We start from the raw sequence: 8,589 nt of genomic DNA on the forward strand, positions 1-8,589 counted from the left end.
CCAAAGGCAGACGCGTCGGAGGGATACCCGTTTCTTGTGAGGAGCGGGAGGAACTTGCAGCTCGTTTGTAACAGCTTTGAGGCTGTGGAGTCGAACGTGCACAGTTGGAGGGCTGGTGGATTCGCTGTTTTGAGACCAGACTGTAATGGAGATCTGAGAACCAAAACTGAAAACGTCTGCTGGCAGGTCTGGATGGAGGAGCTGGAAAGCAGCCTGAAGTTGCCAGCTGCAGATCTCTGGTGCCTTTTACTTAGCAGTGTTAAATACAAGGAAATAAATCCCAGGCAGCTCCGCCTGCAGGGTCTAGAAGGAAATCAAGGGGGCTGGGGTGAGGTGGGTGAGCAAACCCCACTGCCCAGTGGGTCTGTGGGGAAACAGAAGTGAAAAGGGGAAGAAGAGCCTAGAGGGGCCAGCTTTCACAGCCCACCCAGGCAAATGCAATGGCTTTTCTTCAGACAGACCTGCTCTATGAGCAGGAATCAATACCTTTCTGCAGAGCCTGCGAAAATGCTGATGGGTGTGAATGTGCAGAGCTGATGCCGAGGAGGAGATTTCTGGATGGAGCTATTAAAGACATGGGCAGGGTGGGAGTGAGTGCGAGTGATGCTTCACGCAGGTGTTGGATGTTGGTGTGGATCTTACAGTGACGGGCTGGAAGTCCAGGGACAGCTGAAGATCAGATCAGGCAATGGGGAGTGGGTTGAAGACCAGTGGAAGTTCATGAGCAGCGATATATTAGAGGGCAGAGAAAAGTGAACGTTGTAAGGATGGGCACTCAGCTTGCCCGCTGCCAGCAACAGGCAGGAAAACTGTCTCTTCACTGTCCTTCAGCCCCAAACCAGGGCTGACCTAGAGGCAGAAGAGACACCACTACCTTCTTCCCCAAAGGAAGGAGTAAAGGCAAGCTCTGGGGGTCTGGCGGGGCACTGGGGGCTGTGAACCTGGCCCGGGAGGGGCCAGCAAGGTCTGTAGGGCTTAAGAAAGTAGCTCTGAGACCACTGGTTAAAATGCACACACGTTTTCTCATCCTTTTCTCTGGAATGGGAAGCCATCAGGACAAGGGGCCGTTTATGATGCTCAGCTGAAATTTAACCACCCTGGTTAACTTCCCCAGGGAAGGGCGGTGGGAGCACTGGTGCTGGGTAAAGGTTTGGGGTACAACCTCAGCCCAGAGACCTGTTTGCTCTCCCCTTAGAAATCCCTCAGGGCTTTGCAGGTGTGCGGAGTGTCCGGGGAAATTGGGGCTTGTGGCAGGAGTATGGCGAGAGGGAGGAATTGTTTCCCTTTTCCCACCGGGTGCTGATTTCCCAAGCTGTGGGATGCACACCACTGACAAGTAACGAGTGGTAGCATGAGAAAAGGGAACCTCTTCTTTGGGGAAAAAACCCCTGTGGCTTCAGAGCCAACTCACTGCAGCCCCTCTGTTAACCCCTGCCACACTGCTGCTGGGGATGACTGCACTTCTGCAGGGGCAGGCGGGGTCCATTTGTCCCCCCCGGCTCCACAGCACTGCCGTGGCAGCCATCACCACCATCACCTCTACACTTTTTATTTCTCTTGACCTCTGTGTTTCCATCAGCCGTTTTTAAGCAAGCCTGCTCCCAAGGCTGTAATCGGTTCCCGCGCCTCCTATTTATGCTTTCCCCCAGCAATTTGCGCGGGGAGCTCTCTGCTCATAATTGACAGGAGAAAGCAATCTGCTTCACGAGAGGAAACATCTCCACCGGCTGCTGGATCCGAGCGGGCTATTTCCCATAATGAGGATGAAGCAAAACAGGATCTCTCTAACAGCCGTGGATACAGCTGAGCTGAGCCCCCATTACTGCAGGCACAGAGGTGCTGCTTGGGGCGTAATTAAGAGCTCGCTGTTTGGAGTACAGCGTGTCACACTGTCCTTCCTGCCCCCCTGGCTTGTGACGAGGCAGTTTAGTACTCAGGTATTAAAGCACTTAAAATTTTTTAGGATACGTTAGTCCTGGAATACATCAATTGACGCTTCGTGGCTTAATGAAGTGAAGAGTTGTGGCCGTCCCTCAGTTGTGGGTTTGTTTTTTGTTTTTTTTCCCCAGTTCACCATAACAACCCCCACCAAGCCTGACCATTTCCATGTCTTTCTCTCAGCATGACCATCACTTGGGCAGAGTCCTGTGCTACCACTCAGCTGTCACCCAGGCAGCCCCAGCAGCCCACACAGCAACCAGGCTGTCTTTGCTGGGAGCAGGCTCTCTGATTTGGGATTTTTTTGAGTGGGATTCAATAAGATCATTGAAAAAAATCTACATTTCATCCTAGCACCTTGAGACCTGCAGCAAGAGCAGCTCCAGCTGGGCACAGCATGGGATGCTACGTGCTGTGGCTGGTGGCGAGGGTTACCCCAATGCCCCAGCACGATGTGTCCCCAGGGTCACAGAGCTGGGTTGAAGCCACTGAAGATGCTGCAGGGAAGAGCTTGAGCTTTTCCACACATGTCGGAAGGGCTGGAGTTATTTGCTAGCGGAGGCTGTAAAAATCCCATGCATAATTCAGCCCCTGCCATACAAATCATCCCGTTAGTAAAAGCCTTTTCAGAAAGCACGATTTGATTGCAACAAACTTTGACCTGAACGTGCTGCAGCCCACAGCCCCCTATGGCAGGTTTTAAACTTTTACCGTCACTTCCTTTTGAGAGGCAAAGTGAATCTAGGTCACCCCCCCCTTGCTTGTTTGTAACGAGGCTAATTCTGATTTCATTCGTGTTGCATCCTCAATTTTGAGATGGGGGGGTGGCAAAAAATGGGAGATTTGGAACGGCAAGTTGGCCTCAAAGTCATTCTTCTTAAATCCCATCTTGGAGCAAAGGAAGTGGTTTGATGTTGCATCCCAAGGCAACATTGATGGTGTCATTTAATATGCAGGGTACGAAAGGAATACAAAGTTTTCCTTCTTTCCCTTTTTATTTAGATTGCAGCGTTAAGCAGTCGAGCTGAATGAACAGGCCTGTGTCCATGGCTTTCTGAGTGATTAACAAAAAAGCCTATTCTGGGCGAGCGAGCTGCGCGCTCTGCGTGAGGCTGCTGCTTCGGGGACAAAGAGGGGAAGTGGCTGAACACGAGGTTATTAGTTTGTCTGGAGTTTCTGTGCAAGCACGATGGCATAAATAGAGCTGCTTGTTTGTTGATCTCTTTGCGATGGCAGCTCAGGGCAAGCTGCTGTATTCATCTATTTATTGCTGAAGCAACTAGTGCTTTTTCCCCCCCGCCCCAAGACTGGGATTCTCTCATGCCATGCACGGTACAGCTGTGTTGCCTCTGTGGTAAATAGCAGTGCAGTCCAAATGGACCAAAAAAAAATGTTGAGGAGAGAGGAACTACTACTGTATGTGTCTGGCTAGAGAGTGGTGGGCAGAAAATGATGATTTTTCCCCTTTGGTAATGGTTTGGAAATAACTCTGCCTCCTGGCCGCACAAATTTAAGGGCAGAATTGAGAGAAGGAGGTGGAACAAGGTGTTGGTTCTTATTTTGAAGGTAACGGCCATGATGCACGGACAGACTAAATGACTTATTTTAGCTGTGTTTGTCAGCTCAAGGAGTCTAAGACTGTGCCAAAGAATGGAGCTCCATTTTCTGGGGTCTAGACCAGAATCTTAACGAAGAAGAACAGTGTGTTCCAGAAAAGCACGTGCCGAAGCTCTCCATCAGCTGAGCACCACGTCCTGGTGGTGTTAAACCACCACAGGCTGCTGGTATCGGTACGGGAAGCAGGAGAGACCTCAAAATCCTCACCTGGTCTGCTCAGGGGTGGAGAAAACCTCCTCTGCCCATCTCTGGGAGCAGTCTTGCAGGGCTCCTCCATGTCCTGTCTCGGGCTAAACAGCGTGGGAGCAGCCCACGCAGCAAAGGATTTATTAGCTCTGTGGCTGTGGCTGCTGATGTGTCTCTCCCAAAGGCCGTCGCTTGAGTCAAAAGGCCCACTTGTCGAGGAATTACAACTCTTATTGCCTGTTGTTTTTGCTGGAAATACATATAAATACTCAGCCCGGCTGGTGTGGTGGGAGGGGAGGGATTCAGCTTCATTCAGCATCTTTGTGCTGCGTGTGTGGGTCCCGGGAACGGGGCAGGCGCTGGGTGGGACACAAGAAAAGGGAGACAACTGAGCATTTCTGCTTGGGGATCTCCCTGTTGGGGACGACTTCATGCTACAAAATTGCCTTTGCAGCTCGCTGGGAGTTATTTACAGCCACGAAACAGCTAACCCACCCCAGGGTGCCTGCTTTTGCTGGGTGGGAGTTGCAGTTCGAAGAAAACTTGCCTGCAACCTGCCTGCCACTGAGATACTCAGTGTAGAAGTTCAGGGGAAGGTTTCCCAGTGCCCCAGGTTTCTACGTTTCTCCTTCCTTCTCACGTCTCTTTCCTTCTTTGAAGCTAGACACCAAACCGCCTTTGAATGAGCTCGTGTTGGGATTTTGAATTTCTGAGCCTGGTATTCCTTATCCAGCACTAACCTACCTGTTCCTGGGGAAGCCGCTAATTATTCCGGTAAGCGTGAAGAGTTCCCCAGGTCCAGCTAAAGGGAATGGATATGTCACTGTCAGCTCAGTCAAAATGACAAGACAAATTTGCCTTAAATATGCTGAATTCAGTGTAGTAGAATTGTGGAGAACAGCCATTATCTTGTGTATTTGACAAAAGTTAATTGTCTCTTTGACAAAATCAGTGTAGTAGTCAGCCTGTCCCTGTGTAGGGGGGGGAGAATCCTTCATTTATAAGCGATTCATTAAGTAGCATTAAAGCTGTCTCTGAAGGCAAAATAATCTTTTTAAAGAGGACTCAAGGTACCGAGAAGGAAGATTAATGCCTCAGCTATTTTTCAATTATGCAAGCTTTCATTTAGTATAGCATACCTGGATTAACTCTTACTAAGCTGAGTGCTTTGGTAGGTGGAGCGGGGAAAGGGGGTGTTTCTAGACACTGGAGGAGTCCCACACTCAGCGAGGGACGGGCCATCCTCTGCACGTGGCCACTGCCGTGGGTGCGAGCAGGACAGCAGGAGGGTCCCAGGCACTGAACCTCTAAGCCTCACCGTTAGCAAAGCTATTACATTTTTACAAAAGGATTGTTTGAAAAACATTTATGGCGCTTGAATATTTAGCACTGATCGCATTCTGCTTGGTCTTCCTGTTTGTGTACAGCTCCATGCCCCTCCTGGTGTGGTTTGGGTACCGGAGCCCTCTGGTTTCTGACCATATTTCAGCTGCATTCTCTCGTGCTCGCATTCAAGGTCCTTGCACAATCAAATGAGCCTAAATTCTTCTAACACACTGGGGATGTTTTTTATTTCAGTATGATTTACGTCAGAGGTTCCGGTAAAGTGTAATTAAAAAGGTCTTATTGATACCTCTACCTTCATTTTTTATCCTTGCCACTGCTTCCTAGAGTGCTAGCCTTTCCTTAATTGAGGCAGAGAAGAGTCCATTTAGCAGAAAGGTGGGAGGAAACAGCCTGAAAATCATTCATCTAAATCACTCCACTGATGAAAACAGTTGCTCACTACATCTATCATAATTTCTTCTAAGACTCTTACGAGAGATTAGTTATTGTAACTGTGCAGATGCACATGTGCCTGCTAGAGCTCTGCAGACCTTCTCATCTAGGACAGTTGCTCCGGGCTGTGGAAAGACTGCTTTTTGCAGGTATAAATTATGCACCAAAAGAAGTTACCAGATGAAAAACCTTTTTTTTTGGTGTGTTTTTCCAGTTGCAGCAGTTAGATAAAATGCAACCCCCTCTATCTCGCACTGCTGTGCTAGCAAGTTGGATTTTTTTAAGTATAAGTGAGGCCAAAATCTTTGGTGGGCAGCTTTGGGGCTCCTATCGGTGCTCTCATACCAGACAGCACCAGTGTAACCACCCCAGCCCTGCAGCTGGTGAGGGTCAGTGGGGTTCAGCAGAATTTGCATTAATAATCTTCCCATTATTCCCATTATTAATAATATTCCCATTATCTACTACCATTCACTATCACTAGGCAAAACCAGTTCCCTGGAGGACATTCCAGCTTGGCAGCCTCTGTGGTGGAAGGGGCTGGAAGAGAACACAGGTGGGTTTGGTGTTAGCAGAAGATAATTGTTCTAGGGGCAGGTTTGCTGGGGCTCTTGAAAGCCTCCAGAGCTGGGGGAGAAGTGATTGCTTTGCTTAAAGATGGGTGCGATGCAAAGAATGGCAACTCTTTCCTTGACTTCAAACACCATCTTCGTTAGTTTTAAGCCCTGTTTCTACTAGCAAGTCCAAGACACCTGCATGTAAAGTTCAGGCCCTCTGAAGTCATGTCCCGGTTCTCCACATCTGAAATACATCTGAGAGCCTCTTAAAAATGGTGCAAAGAGCTGCCAGAGCAGAGTGGTACAAAGGGGAAAGGTGCTGAAAGGATGCGTCCACGCGAGCTGCTCCTGTACCACCGGTAGGTCATGACCATAGACCAGACAAAAGTCTGTCAACAAAATTATTTGGTTTACGCAGAGAAAATATTTGCAAAACTACGCAGAATTCAGTGCAGCATCAACTGAGAAGCCTAAAAAACCCAAACTTCAAGCCAAAATGCTCTTTTGGACAATTTGAAAATGCATGATTTTGACTTGTCTTCAAAAAAACCACATTTTGTTTCAAAATTGAGTGTTCTCTGGTGATGGGGAAAGGGTAAAAAGCTGCTCAGCCCAGGCCCGAGTGCAGATTTGGGGCTGGCTGTGCCACCCGCCTGGGACAGACCCTGTTTGCTGCTCGTTTTTGGCTGCTGCTTGTGCGCTGCTGGCAGGGAACAAGCCCTCAAAGCATTCTCTTGTAGCTTTGTCATCGACTCACTCGACCGGGCAGTTGTAAATCCCCCAGGCTGGGTTGTGACACAGCCTTTACCTTTCCTCGGGCACTTTGACCTGCACACAGTGGCTTTGGCCTGAAGCCCTGGGAGGTGTCTCTGCCCCCTTGCCCCCCCACCCCGGGACTTAGCACAACATCACAGCTGGTCTCCACAGCTCATAAAACCTGGGTTTTTTTTCTAAATAAAGCTGAGAATTCCTGTGGTTGCTGTATTACAGCTGCAACCTGACCACAAGGGCTTGGGCTCCTCTTGTTCATGCTGGTGAAGAAGGGTAAAGCCCAAAAGGTGCCTGGAAGCCTCAGCCCTGAGGCTGGGCTGAAGGAGGTGGGAATCCCTGTGGAGCACGGCTCTCCTCCACCCAAGAAGCATGGAAGGGGGCTGCTGAAGTTGAAATTATTGCTGGGCCTCCTACGCTGCACACCCTAGGATAAGTAAAAAAGGATTTAAATGAAAGCAAATAGTTTTATTCTGATGTAACTGGTTGAAAAGAGTCTTGTGAGGATGGGTTTGGCTCAAGGGTGGTGGCTGTGATGGGCAGTGGGGGGCCAGTGGCACGCTGGCTGAGAGCTGTAGGGAGTGTTTTCAGTGGGAAACAAAGGGAGAGGAAACACTTGTGAGACAGAGAACGTGCAAAACTTCTCGGTACCCCTGTCCGAGGGCAGGAGCCATGTGAGTCTCACTGGCAGCTGCATGAGCTGGAGGGGCTGCAGGTGCTGCCCCACACGGCTGTGGGGCGGTGAAGGTTTTCATGGCTGGCTCCCTCCTCGGGGGCTTCTTTAAAGAACCATGGAGGCTGTACAAGCTGGTGCTGCTGCCCATGACCTCTTCCTTGGACAAAAAATAAAAATCCTTCACCTTGACTCGGTTTCCCCCTCAGTGTGGTGCTGCTGGCTGCAACCGGCTGAAGGAAAGGAGGGAGGTAAAGCCTCTGCAGAGCAGGCAGAGATGCGGGGGTGATCATAGAATGGTTTGGATTGGAAATGACCTTAAAGATCATCTAGTTACAACCCCCCTGCCATAGTCAGGGACACCTCCACCAGACCAGGTTGCTCAAAGCCCCATCCAGCCTCTGGCCTTGAACCCCTCCAGGGATGGGGCATCCACAGCTTCTCTAGGTAACCCATGCCCAGAGAAGTCTCACCACCCTCATAGTAAAGAATTTCTTTCTAATATCTAATCTCTTTCAGCCTGAAACTGTTATCCCTCATCCTATCCCTATGCTCCCTGATAAAGAGTCCCTTCCCACCTTTCCTGTGGTCCCATTAAGGTACTGACGGGGCTATAAGGTCTCCCCAGAGCCTTCTCTTCAGGCTGAACAACCCCAACTCTCCCAGCTTGTCCTCACAGGAGAGGTGCTCCAGCCCTCTCATCATCTTCGTGGCCCTACTCTGGACTTGCTCCAAGAGCTCCGCGTTCTTCTCATGTTGGGGGCCCCAGAGCAGGCTGCTTTCCGTGCAGCCCAGGCTGGCTCTCCAGGCTACCGGTGCACGTTGCGGGCTCAAGGCTGATGCAGGTGGCCAGGCTGCCCCCGGGGCCGCTCGCCCTGGGGCTGAGCCCCTTGCCCGCACCCGCAGCCCCGCTTGCCCCGGGGCTACCCCGGGCCGGTGGCCTCTCGTCTCCCCGGGGCTACCCCGGGCCGGTGGCCTCTCGTCTCCCCGGGGCTACCCCCGGGCCGGTGGTCGCTCCCCGCCCCGCTGCTCCCCGCCGCCGCCGCGCGGTGGCGCCATCGCACCGGAGAG

Source organism: Calidris pugnax, unplaced genomic scaffold, assembly GCF_001431845.1.
Source record: "Calidris pugnax isolate Ruff unplaced genomic scaffold, ASM143184v1 scaffold38, whole genome shotgun sequence".
Classification (NCBI taxonomy): Eukaryota; Metazoa; Chordata; class Aves; order Charadriiformes; family Scolopacidae; genus Calidris; species Calidris pugnax.